The sequence below is a fragment of the Lepus europaeus genome, chromosome 13, assembly GCF_033115175.1.
Source record: "Lepus europaeus isolate LE1 chromosome 13, mLepTim1.pri, whole genome shotgun sequence".
NCBI lineage: Eukaryota > Metazoa > Chordata > Mammalia > Lagomorpha > Leporidae > Lepus > Lepus europaeus.
Genome location: NC_084839.1, coordinates 62,224,800 through 62,239,395, shown reverse-complemented (window position 1 = coordinate 62,239,395; position 14,596 = coordinate 62,224,800).

The following is a 14,596-nucleotide window of genomic DNA, read 5'->3' as shown; positions in this document are numbered from 1 at the left end:
TAACACACAATTATTCTTAGGTGTTTAAATTTTAACTGAAAAGTGATCCCTGTTAAATCTAAGAGTGGAAAAAGAGAGGGAGGAGATGAACAATTTGGAATATGCTCAATCGGACTGGCCGCAAATGGTGGAGTTAGAAATGTGCCAGGGGATTCCAACACAATCCCATCAAGATGGCATGTACCAATGCCATCGCACTAGTCCAAGTGATCAATTTCAGCTCACAATTGATAGCTCTGATAGGTCTAAGAGTCAAAGAGATCACACAAACAAGACAAGTATCTGCTAATACTAACTGATAGAATCAAAAAGGGAGAGAAAGATCCAACATGGGAAGTGGGATACACAGCAGACTCATAGAATGGCAGATGTCCTAAACAACACTCTGGCCTCAGAATCAGCCCTCAAGGCATTCAGATCTGGTGGAAGAGCCCATGAGAGTATAGCAGGCATGGAAAGCCAAGATATCATGGAAAAAAAAAAAAAGACCTAAATGAATGATCTCTGTGAGTGAGATCCCAGTGGAAAGAACGGGGCCATCAAAGAAGGAGGTACCCTTCTCCGAAGGGAGGAGAGAACTTCCACTTTGACTATGACCCTATCGGAATAAGATCAAAGTCAGCGAACTCTAAAGGCTTCCATAGCCCTGGCAACTCATGACTAGAGCCTAGGGAGATTACTGACGCCATGAACAGGAGTGTCAAATTGTTAAATCAGCAACAGGAGTCACTGTGTACTTACACCCCATGTGGGATCTGTCCCTAATGTGTCGTCTAAAGCGAAGTGATGCTATAACTAGTACTGAAACAGTATTTTTATACATGGCATTCTTATAACATGGAGTTCACCATTTTAAGATGAACAATTGAACCACATTGAGTACGTTCCTAATGTTGTACAACCATCACTTCTAACTCCAAAACACTTTCATTTCCCACAAGGAAGAACATCACACCCATTAAACAGTTAGCCCTCATTGCCTCCTCTGCTGCCAGGCTGGAGAAACTACCAATCCACTTTCTGCTTCTATGAATTCACCTGCTTTGATGTTTCATAGACAGCAGATGGACTGTATAGTATGCAACTTTTTATGTCTTTCACTTAGCATCAACTTTGGAGGTTCACCTATGTTGCAGCACATATCAGTACTTCATCCCTTTTGATGATTGAATAATATTCCATAAGATGGATGTGCCATAATTTGTTTGCTCATTCATCCATTGATGGGAATCTGGACTTATGATTGTGAATAGTGTTATGTGAATATTCATATACATGTATTCGTTTGAGTATATGTTTTCAATTCTTTTGGGAGGATATATCTGGGAGTAGAATTTTTGGTAATATGCTAATTCCATGTTTCATTTTTGGAGGGATTGCCAGAGTCTTTCTACAGTGGCTGAATCGTGTTACATTGCTACTAACAAGGCACAAAGGTTCTACTTTCTCCACAATCTCATTGATATTTGTGTTTTCCACTTAAAATTCATTATCACTATTATAGCCATCTTAATGGGCATGAAGTGGTATCATTGTGGTTTTGAGCTGCATTTTCATAATGACTAATGATGTTGAGTAACTTTTCATGTACTTGATCGTTTGTATATCTTTTTGAGAGAAATATCTATTTAAACCCTTCACTTATTTTTCAACTAAGTTGTTTGTCTTTTTGTTGTTCACTTATAAGAGTTCTTTATGTATTCTGGTTACTAGACTCTTGTCAGCTATATGATTTGTAAGTATTTTCATCCACACTGTAGCTTGACTTTTACTTTTATTAATAATGTCATTTTAAGCATAAAACTTTTTACAGTTTCAATGGTGGGCATTTGACCTGATAGTTAAGATGTACTTGTGGCACCCCATGGGTCCCTGAGTTCCAGGCTCTGTTTCACTCCCTCACTCCCAACTCCAGTATTATGCTAGTGCACACCCTGGGAAGCAGCATGTGATGGCTCCAGTAGTTGGATCCCTGCCACCCACAATGGGAGAACTGCACTGAGTTCCCAGCTCCTGCTTGGGCCTAGCCCAGCCCTGGCCTTGTGGGCACTTTGGAGAGAGTATGTCTGTCTGTATCCCCAATAAGCAAAACAAACAAATAACATTTAAAATTTTTTCATTAAGTCCAGTTTACCTACTTTTGCGCCTACTTCGGAGGTATCATATTTAAGAATCTGTCACCAAACTGGAAGTCATGAAGATTTATCTCTGTGTTTTCTTCTAAGAGGTTGATAAGTTGATACATGTATGCAGTGTGTAGTGATCGACAAGGTAGCCAGCATCTTCATCTCATTAAACTTAAAAATTATTTGATTAATGCATAATAATTGTCCATATGTACATTGTGATACTTCAATGCATATAGATAATATATACTATGAAACTAAGGTAATTAACGTTTCTCTCCTTATAATTAGTTTACTTTTGGAGTGTTTGAGCGCCTCTCTTCTATTTATAGACTATAAGATAGCTTATTGAGAACTACAGTTGCCCCACTGCACTGCATCATGGAAATCTAGTGTGCTTTGCTACCTGTAGTTCAAATTCCCTCCATTCCCCCTCCCTCTCACCCTTTCCAGCCTCTAGTAATCACTTTTGATCCATTGAGTTAAAATTTTTAATGATGTAGGACAGGAATCCAGCTTTATTTTATTGCATACAGATATCTAGCTGTCATAGAACACTGTTGAAAATTCTGTTATTTCCTTTTTGAATGATTCTGGCATTTTCATTGAAAAATCAGCTGGCCATGGATGTGTGGATTCTCAATTCCAGCCTATATGCCTACCCTTATGCTGTACCACACTTTAAAAAATTTATTTGCAAGGTAGAGTGACAGAGACAGATTTCCTATTTGTTTTTTGACTCCCTAAATGCCCTCAATGGCCAGGGCAAGGCTGCTCTGAAGTCAGGAGCTAGGAACTCAATTTAGGTTTCCCACCTGGGTGGTGTAGACTCAACTACTCAATCACCTTCTTGTCTCAGGATCCACATCAGCAGGAAGCTGGAATCAGGAACTGGAGCGAGGAATCTAGTCCAGGCACCCTGATATGGGACACCAGTATCTTTTTTTTTTTTTTTTTTGACAGGAAGTTAGTGAGAGAGAGAGAGAAAGAGAGAGAGAAAGGTCTTCCTTCCATTGGTTCACCCCCTAAATGGCCGCTACGGCCGGCACATTATGTGGCTGGCACGCTGTGCCAATCCGAAGCCAGGAGCCAGGTGCTTCTTCCTGCGACACCAGTATCTTAACCAGCATCTTGATCAGCTTCTTAATTGCCTGGCCAAACACCTCCCTTACCACCTTTTCCTGCTAGCTTTGAAGTCGATGTTTTTTTTTTTTGGATAGGCAGAGTGGACAGTGAGAGAGAGAGAAAGGTCTTCCTTTTCCGTTGGTTCACCCTCCAATGGCCGCTAGGGCCGGTGCGCTGCGCCGATCCGAAGTCAGGTGCGCTCCTGGTCTCCCATGCAGGGGCAGGGCCCAAGCACTTGGGCCATCCTCCACTGCACCCCCGGGCCACAGCAGAGAGCTGGCCTGGAAGAGGGGCAACCGGGACAGAATCCGGCGCCCCGACCGGGACTAGAACCTGGGGTGCCGGCGCCGCTAGGCGGAGGATTAGCTTATTGAGCAGCGGCGCCGGCCTGAAGTCGGTTTTGAAATTGGTGAATGTGAGTCCTCCTCCTTTCTACCAGTTCTCTTGATGATCCTATCATGATAAGCCTATAATCCAGGTCTTTACCTTTCACTCTTCCTTTACTTTCCTGTGAAGTCTTCAGACCTAAAACCTGAAAATACCTCCAAAAAATATCGTTAAAAATATCATTAAAAATTTTTTCCTTGCCCCCTTAAAGACTTATGATCAATCAACACTTCTTCATTAGAGATGCTTTTTCTGTTCTTATGTTTTTTGTGTTAATTCTCAAGTGATCCTTGATAAGGAGTGGCTTTGAGGGCTGTTGACTTTCTGTTACTTAAGCTACATATCAGGGCAGGCGCTGCGGCTCAGTGGGTTAAAGCTGCTGTCTGCAGTGCTGGCATCCCACATGGGCATTGATTCGAGTCCTGCTGCTTCACTTCCGATTCAGCTCCCTGCTAATGCACCTGGGAAGCAGTGGGAGATGGCCCAAGTCTTTGGGCCCCTGCACCCCTGTGAGAGACCCAGAAGAAGCTCCTGGCTTCTGGCTTTGGCCTGGCCCAGCCCTGGCCATTGTGGCCATTTGGGGAGTGAATCAGCAGATGGAAAATCTCTTTCTCTCTGTTTCTCCTTCTCTCTCTCTATAACACTGCCTTTCAAATAAATGAATAAATCTGTTTAAAAAGAGGTACATATCTGAGTTTTCTTTCAGCACCACACCAGGTTACATCCTTGAATGGCTTCAAAGGAACATCTAGTGATGGTGCCCATCACTAGAAGTCTGCAATGCTGATGGCTGTCTGGAGAATCAACTATGTTGTAATATTTCTCCTGCAATAATTCCTTCCGTTCTCTGTATTGACAGACAACTTGGGTGCATCTTGGTTCCTATGCTGGGTTTAGTAAACGGATCCAATGCTGAATAAAAGTTTCCTGGCCATGCATCATGAAGTTCTGCAACAGACATGACTTCGACACAGCTCTGTATTCTCTACTCACCTCTGCATGGACACGCCTGAGACAGCTTTGGTTTTGTTACCATCAGATCATCTTCGTCCCTGTGGTCAGCCCACCAGGAAGGCATGAGTCAAACATCTCATCTCCTGTAAGTCAATAATGACTGTGATTATCCATAAAGGTTAAAATCTCCTTTATAGTAAAAAAAAAAAAATTCAAGCTTAATAATGTAGACTTCTAACATTGCTGAAAGAAGTAATGTACTAGCTTTTGGGGAAAACAAAATGACTCTGACCACAACATAGAATTTTCCAGGGGGAAATAAGTTTACAACAATCAATCTCCTGGTTTCACTGAGGAAATGGGACCCAGAGTTGGAGTACTTCATGCTTTCTACAATTGCTATTATCTGGCTAATGTATCATGTTTTCCAGAAGAGAGAGGGAGGGAGGAAGGGAGCGAGAGAAGGAGAAATGAGGAAGATATAAAGTCAGAGGTCAGTGTGCCAACTCATGTGGCTGCAGGCAGCTCTATGCAGTGAGCTGCCCATTTTAAGTCTTAGCAGAGCTTTGCTGTGGAAAAGCTGTGTATGCTGAAGGCAAGACTGCTCACCTGTGCACACAGTGACATCAGAAGATCTAGATGCAGTTTCCAAGCTCAGAGGTGCTGAGTGACACATGAGTGGCTGGTGCTTCTTTTGATTTTTTTTTTTCCCAGAAAAAACAAAGAAATTAAAGTTTGGTAACACCACAAGTTAGGGGGAGGTCCCAGTCAGTTGGAAGGGCTTTTTTGCAGGCTACATCTTTTTTTAAAGATTTATTTAATTAGTTGAAAGTCAGGGTCATAGAGAGAGAAGGAGAGGCAGAGAGAGAGAGAGGTCGGTCTTCTATCTGCTGGTTCACTCCCCAATTGGCTGCAACAGCCTGAGCTGCGCAGATCTGAAGCCAGGAGCCAGGAGCTTCTTCCAGGCCTCCCATGTGGGTACAGGGGCACAAGGACTTGGGCCATCTTCTACTGCTTTCCCAGGCTATAGCAGGGAGCTGCATCAAAAGTGGAGCAGCTGGGACACGAACCAACATCCATATGGGATGCTGGCACTGCAGGCAGTGGCTTTACCCACTACGCCAAAGTGCCAGCCCCACCACATCTTTTAATGAACTACTTTCTTCTCCATTCTTGGAAAAATAAAATGACATTTTGTGATCCTATACCAGTAATCCTTTATGGAATATTTAATATAAGCTTGAAACTGTGCTTAGTTTATGGAAAATCTACCATGGTATACTAATCTCCCATTCCATGAGAATGAGGCGTGAAGGCAGAGAAGTTAAGAGAGTTTTCCAAGGAAGCACAGCTAATAAGTGACAGAGCCACTTATTTATTTAGCTAATCCATTCTTATTGCAGAAAAATTGGAAAATGAAGAAAAAAGAATATGTTAACTGTCATTCCAAAATAAATAGCCCCAATGATCTCTTTTGATCAAGATACACTTGCTTTGAGCTACAAAATGTCTAAGCAGGAGCAAACTTACGTGTGGGAGTCTTGAACTGCTTGTGGGTTTGCCTTGTTTTTGCTTCTTTTTTGTTACTCCCCTGTTCCCAAGTTTTCTTTTTCCCTTCTGCATGTCCTCCTCCCTCATCCCCAGTTGTTCTCTTTATGTTACCTCTTTAAAGAGGGAGCTGAGGGAAATGAAAGGAGGGCTCCCAGTGGGTGGTAGGAAAGGCATTTGGCTTCTTACCCTGACTGTACTGCAGCCATTCCCTCCCACCCTTGCCACAGTGGGTCCCCAGGCTCCCCTCCGTGGCTGGCCTATTGATAAAGGACATGTAGGCAGCACACCATAAACTGACAGCACTGTGTCTGCATGTTCACGAACAACAGACGGTGGAAGCAAGCAAAGCCGAACCCGCTTTCATCCATAACACGTATTATTGATTTTTCTCTAATTAAAACAGTCACGACAGTCATTGTTGTCATGCCCATGTTTCTCATCTTTTATGCTTTAAATAGGAACCAGCTTGCCTGGTAAGGACCCAACAACCCTCCTCCCTCTGCGTCTTCCCTCCTCCTCTCAGTTGAGCGTCGTTTCTTCTGTAGGGGCCTTTTGAGTCTGACAATTTCCTGATGTGAAGATGCCCATCTTTTCAGTCTCCACTGAATCCTCAGACTGTAGGGCTTACTCAGTGAAGCAAAGGGTGAGTTGTGGACCCCGGCACTCAACACCCTTTCAAAATCAACGTAACTGAGGCCTGGAGGCATCTGTCTCTGTAGTTCCTCCTGTTGACTGTCCTTGGTGTTAACAGCTGGCCTTGCACTCCGGGAGATTTCCTCATCCGCAGGGATGCCACAGGCTCTGCCCTGCCATCCCTCTGTCTCCGGTGTCCCAAAGAGAGCCAGAGGCAGTGGGCAGGGGCTGGGAATCTCTGGCACAGCCCAATCTGTAGGGCAGCAGTGGAGCAGTGGGCTTCCAGCTCTTCGGGAGAAGAAATAGCCCTGGGTGGAAAACCAAGAGAGCATCTCTCCCCCGATCTCTCCATGGGGCTGGGAATTAGGAATTCGGGGCTGGGCCCAAGTGACCAAAAGGTTAAAAATATGCTAATACCTGTTCGATGTACAAGCAAATGGGGAGAGTCTTTGAGGAGTGAATTTATCCGCCAGGAATGCTTCTTGGTGGTTTGGCAGAGTAGAAGGCAGCAGGCACAGAGCCCCAGTGTCTCTGCCGCTATCTGGTTTTGTGGCCTTAGACAAACATCGCACATTTCTGGTTTTCTGTTTTCCGTTCTGTGAGACGAGAAGATGGCACCTGTGAGCAGTTTTCAGATTCCCTTGGAGTCCTTAGCCTGTGGAGGAAAGGAGGAGAAAGGAGGAGGGCAGACTAGAGGGCTCAGAATCCTATTGGACTGGAATCTGCAACCGTGGTTTGCAAAATTTCAGGCCCTAGATATACACTGGCAAACAAAAAAGATAAAATCTGTAACTTTATGTAGTTTACGTACTAGTAGGGAAGACAGACAATAGACAAATAGATATACAATATAATGTCACAAAGTAGTAAGTGATAGGAGGAAAGTGAGAACTGCTTTTAAGGTAGACTCACTCTAAAGTTTGGGTACTTGGAGCCATCTTTGGAGCATATCACAGTGGGTGTCACCAATCCCACACCTACCACACAGCAGACATTTCCATACATCAAAGACAAACTTGAGGGCCAAGATGCAGCCTAAGAAAGTCAGGTACAAGAGGAGGTACATATGATTAGAAGAGAGAAACTGGTCCATCTTCTTTGTGCTGGGGATCTGAGGAAGGACAGAAACAGTGGCTCCAGGCTGCTGGTACAAGAGCCTCAAATGTCAGAGGGTGGAAAACTCTCTTTTTGCTAGGGATGGTCTTTTCTGGGTCGAAGAGCACCCACTATTTGGAGCCTGGGGCAGTTGTCCATATTCTGGGATTGTGTATCACAAAAGGGCTTAGAATAGCAAACCTTGATAGCTCAGGTCAAATCCATGAATTTAGGTAGCAACAAGCGTGTTGTTAGGTAACATCAGGAGGCAAAATAGGTTAAAGAATGGAAACACCTGTCATTTATCTCCCAATCTTCATTTTGCAGTGGAAGATCCTGTAGAGCACAGAACTTGGAAAAGCAAAGCTGAGGTGGCACAGTGGCTTATTCACATCAGAGCTGAGAGTCTCCAGTCCCTTGCTTCCAAGATTATCAGCAGCACTTAGCCATGGTCCAGGCTATTGGCTCACATATCAGTTATACAAATAGCTAGAATCAAAGTGCTTTCCTAGGTGAGTAGCCTGCTAAATTATCCAACAAGAATCAGTGGCTGTTCACCCAGGCCTGCATCTCTAATACTCTCCTGATCCAATTCTCTTCTGGTTATTCTCATCTGGGCTATTTGTTTCTCTTCATGATAGTGTCTAAATTATACATTCAGATCCACCTTGTGAATAGAAGCTGGATGTGAGGCATTGAAGGATGACTTGGCACTCACCTGATACAATTGGACTACAAAGATTTTTCCATTTAAATCATGCAGAAAGAAAAAAGAAAAATGACTGTGAGTGAATCAGAAATAGCAGACAACCATGATTTCAACTTTTCAGCTTATGGAGTTGAACCCATTAAATATGCAAAACAAACCCTGTTGAGATAATCTGTGTTTGGAAGGCACCCAGTTCTCTCTTATTGAAAAGAAAGGATATGGATCTGCAGGAAGAAGCTGAAGACCTACCAACCTACCATAAGAGATTATATGGACTACTGAGTTTAAATCTAGGAAACAATCCTTTATATGTAAATGATGCTTCATGGTTTACAAAACACTTTTGCGTCATGGTTTCTTCATTTGCAGAATAGAGATCTATCTAGAGGTACAAGCAACACACGGAATTGCAAGCAATGTTGACCAGAGATGCGAGAGGCACATATCCGAGACTGAAGCCTGTATTGCATGATTTTTACTTTGAAAAAGACCTCAGCCATTGTTTGCTTATGTCTCACTCCCCTGACATTAACAGTAATTATTTAAAGATATCTCAGAACCACAGACATCTATTTTGTACATGAATGTCTTGGAGATGCTGGCTTAAAATCCTACAAGGCAGTTAATTCCATTAAAATCTACCTCTTGTTAGATTTTTAAAAATCTGCCATGTCAGATTTATCCTTTTGTGGCTTTTGTTCATTAGTCCTGACTCAAGTGAGTGTGAATAGGGTAATAATATTAGCTATCATGTGTGAAGTGTTTACCATGCACCAAGTATTGCATACATTACTTCCAATCCTATTGGAATGGATACTATCTTCCAGGCTTTAAAAACAAGGAAACAGGTGACTAGGGAGATTAAAGTAAATGTGAAATGACATACTTAATCAGTGGCTAAGCTAAGATTTGAACCAAGCTCTGACTTACTCTACCAGAGCATATTGCCAAAGTTAAGTCTGATCGTTTTATACAATGTTGCTCCTTAATATTTGAAAACAAGAAATCTGGCCAACATCTCCATCTCAAGTTGGGTAGACTACTCCTTTGTTTAAGGTACTTTCTCTGCTGGTGAGAAGCAGAAAAATGTATATATGTTCCAGTAACAAAATATACATCTTACTTTTGGCCTATGTATTCCAGGTTAAAAATTCATGACTTTTTCTCTAATTTTTTTCAACATTGTGAGTTTTTGACTCATTGCCTTCTGGTCATGTTACTGTGAAGCTCTCCTTGTTTGTCAATGTCTCTCCCAGAACTGAACATGCTGCCCACTGGATGGGAAAGCACTCCCAATGAGCACTGCCTCATCTGCTGTTCTGCATTTTGCTTCCACAAACTTGCCAAGGACCTGAGCAAGGTCATCTGTAATTGATGGCTACCTGTAGGACTTAAGGTTTTTTGTTTCAGCTCCAGTGATTTTTTTTTTTCCTCTAAGGATGTGAAGCTCACACTTGCTAATAAGATTTCTGCTCACATCATATCCTGAATTGTACAGAAATTTCCTTTGACCATAGTAGAATTTTTTTTCTACTATTTCCTGATACTGTAGGAAATAGAGTCCTAAAATAAACAAGTTGCATGGATTTTCTGACCACCAAGGAAGTTCATTGAGCATTTTCCACTTGGTCATACCATCTTCTTCACCCAAGAAAAGCCTATAGGACTACTGTCACTCCAGTCAAGGAATACACTTCTCATGACAAGAATTCTTTGACATTTTTTGAGATAGTTTTTAGCTCAGCATATGATGCATATTGTTGATGGCTCCATTTACACTTGGAAAGAATCTGGATTTTGCAATTATTGATTGTAGTGTTCTGTCAATCTCAGGTGTAAATGGCTCATAGTGTCGTACACAACTTCTAGGTCTGTAGAGTACTTACTTACTCCAATAAGTATTAGAAGAATGTTAAAATTGTTAACTATAATTATTATTATAATTTCTGTTTACTCTAATTCTAATTGTGGATTTATTTATTTCTCACCTTTTTTTTCCCTCTGAATTCTGCCTTACATAATTTGAAGTTCTGTTTCTAGGGTCATACTTATCTTTATCTTCCTGGTAAGTCAACCACTTGTCATTGTTTTTTTTTTTTTCTTCAAAAGTTCACTTTCCATTTATTATTATTTTTTTTAATTTAATAAATGTGAATTTACAAAGTGCAACTTTTGTATTGCTGTGGCTTCCCCCCCCAACCTCCCTCCCTCCTGTAGCTCTCCCCTCTCCCTCTCCTTCTCCCTCTCCCATCCCGCCCTGTTCTCCCTGATCTATGGCAACTAAATGAGCATCTAAAATGATACCCATTGTCATTGTTAAATGTACTACTTTGTCTGATGTTAACAATCTTCCCAGTTTTTTATGATTAACATTTGCATGGTAAATCTTTCCAATGCTTTCACGTAAAAAAAAAATCTGTTTTTGTTTGTGTTTAAAGTACATTTCTGGAGCAAGCATTGTGGTATAGTGGGTAAAGCTGCCATCTGCAGTGCTGGCATCCCATATGGGCACTGGGTCAAGTCCTGGCTGCTCCACTTCTGATTCAGCTCCCTAATAATGGAGAAGCAGTGGAAGATGACCCAAGCACTTGGGCCCCTGACACCCAACTGAGAGATGTGCAAGAAGCTCCTGGCTTCTGTCTGGTCAAGCCCTAGCTATTGCAGCCATCTGGGGTGTGAACCACTGATGGATGATCTTTCTCTCTCTCTGTCTTTCCCTCTCTATGTAACTCTGAGTTTCAAATAAACAAATGAATCTTTTAAAAATTTAAAAATAAAGTGCATTTCTTCCAAGCAGCATATGGCTGAGGTTTTTTTACTCAGCCTAAAAACTTATAGTTGTTAATTACAGTGTCTATTTCATTTATATATTTATTATAAGTATTCATATAGTTGTGTCGATTGTCTTGCTATTTTTTTTCTCTTCTATTAGTTCTGTTTCTTTTTTCCCCTTTACTTTGAATTTATTCCCAAGCCATGAGTTTCTGTTTCTTCAGGTTTTTTTCTGGGATATCTTCTTTCTTGTGTGCCACCTCCTCTCCTAGTTTAGGAACCATTTGTTCCTTTTTCAGTGAGGATCATCTCAATGAGGCATGAGGAGCTTGTGTGTGGGTTAATCCAACCATGGGCTCTAGGTATAGGGCCGTGCATCTTGGGTGCTTTGTTCACCCGGAACGTTCAGTTAGCAGAGCATCTACATCCAATCCCTGAAGTTCAGTTTTATTCTCTACATTTTTAAGCATGTGTCACAGAAACTCAGCACTCTTTTTGGGTCACCCCACTGCTTGGCTTGGGCACACCTACCAACTCCATCATTCAACAATGGAATGGCAATACTGCTTCTTTAATGTGGCGTCTTTCAGATACTTGGTGGCTTTTCTGTTATGCATGCCCTTACAGTAAACACGAAGAGTTGAACCTCTTGATGTGCATGATTTGGCGGGGTTTTCTGGGTCATGCGGGTAGTGAAGCATTTTCACTGATCACCTAAGGCCACTTCAAGGAAGATCAGTCCTGTAGTCCTGTTTCTCTTCCTTAGTTTCTCCTTTTCTGCCTTCTTCTGGCTACACTTGTTTTGCTTTGTTTTTAAAATCTCTAGAATTTAAATATGTATCCTTGAATTAATATTATGTTGCTTCAAGTGTAACAACTTTACATCAATAAACATTTATTTCTATCACATTTTTTTTTTTTTTTTGACAGGCAGAGTGGACAGTGAGAGAGAGAGAGAGAAAGGTCTTCCTTTTGCCGTTAGTTCACCCTCCAATGGCTGCTGCGGCTGGGCGCTGATCCAAAGCCAGGAGCCACGTGCTTCTCCTGGTCTCCCATGAGGGTGCAGGGCCCAAGCACTTGGGCCATCCTCCACTGCACTCCTGGGCCACCGCAGAGAGCTGGCCTGGAAGAGGGGCAACCAGGACAGAATCTGGTGCCCTGACCGGGACTAGAACCTAGTGTGCTGGCAAAACAGGTGGAGGATTAGCCTATTGAGCCACTGTGCAGGCCTCTATCACATTTTTAAATGTGTTGTATTATATTTTGCTTCTACATATTATAAATCCTACAATATATTACAATTATGTATGTTTTTAAAAAAGATTTATTTATTGATTTGAAAGAGTTACAAAGAGGCAGAGTCAGAGACACAGAGAGAGGTCTTCCATCCACTGGTTCACTCCCTAAATGGCTGCAATGGCGGAGCTGGGCCAATCAGAAGCCAGGAGCAAGGAACTTCTTCTAAGTCTCTCACACAGGTGCAGAGGCCCAAGGACTTGAGCCATTTTCCACTGCCTCCCCAGGCCATAGCGGGGAGCTGGGTGGGGAGTAGACCAGTTGAAACTTGAACTGGCGCCCATATGGGATGTCAGTCCTGCATGCGGCTGCTTTACCTGCTATGCCAGAGCACCAGCCCCTATTATTTATTTTTTAAATAATCATCTTATAAAGAAATTCAGAAGAGAGAAATCATGTTTTCATTTATTTATTTATTTATTTATTTTTGACAGGCAGAGTGGACAGTGAGAGAGAGAGAGACAGAGAGAAAGGTCTTCCTTTTCCATTGGTTCACCCCCCAACGGCCGCCGCGGCCAGCGTGCTGGGGCTGGCGCACCGCGCTGATCCGAAGCCAGGAGCCAAGTGCCTCCTCCTGGTCTCCCATGCGGTGCAGGGCCCAAGGACTTGGGCCATCCTCCACTGCACTCCCGGGCCACAGCAGAGAGCTGGCCTGGAAGAGGAGCCACCGGGACAGAACCAGCGCCACAACCCGGGGACTAGAACCCGGGGTGCCAGCGCCGCAGGTGGAGGATTAGCCTATTGAGCTGCAGTGCTGGCCACATGCTTTTATTTGTTACAGCTATTATTTCTGGTGCTCAGCAGCCCTTTCTGTAGATCTACTTCCCATTTAGAATTCATGTTTAGTTTTGCCTGAAGAACTTTCTTTCACATTTTTCTTGATGCGGTTCCAGTGACAAATTCTCTTAGTTTTTGTTTATGTGATAATGGTTTTATACCATTTTATTCTGTTTTTATTTTTGAAGGATATTTTCTCTGTATATGTAGTTTTTATCATTACTATTTTTAGTATTTTGATAATGTCTTTTGGTTGGGTATTTCTGATGAGAAGTCAACCACTTTACTAATCATTATTTTCTAGTACATGATGCGTATTCTTTCCCTCTATTTTGATTTTACAATTCTCCTCTCTCTCTCACCCCCACCAGCAATTTGGTAATAGTGCACCTAGGTATGATGTGATTTTTATTGTTTCTATTTGGAGTTTATTGAAGTTCTTGGGTCTGGATGTTGTTTCTTAATGAAAACTTTGGCAATTATTTCTTCTAAATATATTTTTCTCCTCTACTCTTTTTCTCCTCTTCCTCTGGGACTCTCAGCATGAGGTGTATGTTAGATACCAGATTATATCCAAACTCACTGCTACTCTGCTCCTTTCTTCTTTCCTAACCCTTTTTATCATTCTTCTTTACTTTGGTAATTTCTGTGGCTCTGCCTTCAAGTTAGTTAATCTAGAAGTCCAATATGCTACTACTCCATGGATTTTTATTCCAGAAATTAAATATTTTTATTTGTAAAATTTGCATATTTATTCTTTATAGTTTCTATTGCTTTCTGAAATATTTTATTTCCTCACCCATTATCTTCATCTTCTCCTGTAAATTCTTTAACATACTCATCTGTTTTTGGAGATCTTTTCCATTTCATTTCAAGAAAGTAATTTGTGGTTATACTTTTATTGACTATATTCTGTTTCAATCATGGTTAAATTTTCCTGCTATTCATAAGTTTTATACTCTAAGACTTTTATTACTCTATACTTTGTGGATAACAGAATAGTCAAGGCTAAATTATAATATTCTTTTGTTCTCTCATTTACCATAAGTTAGAATTACTTTCCTTTGTTTGATGGTTAGGGTTGAGCACCAATCATTCCTCTGAGAATATAATTGACTGCAAGTTTATATGAGTGTATTGAGTTCATTTGTGAATAATTCTAGCTTCTCTT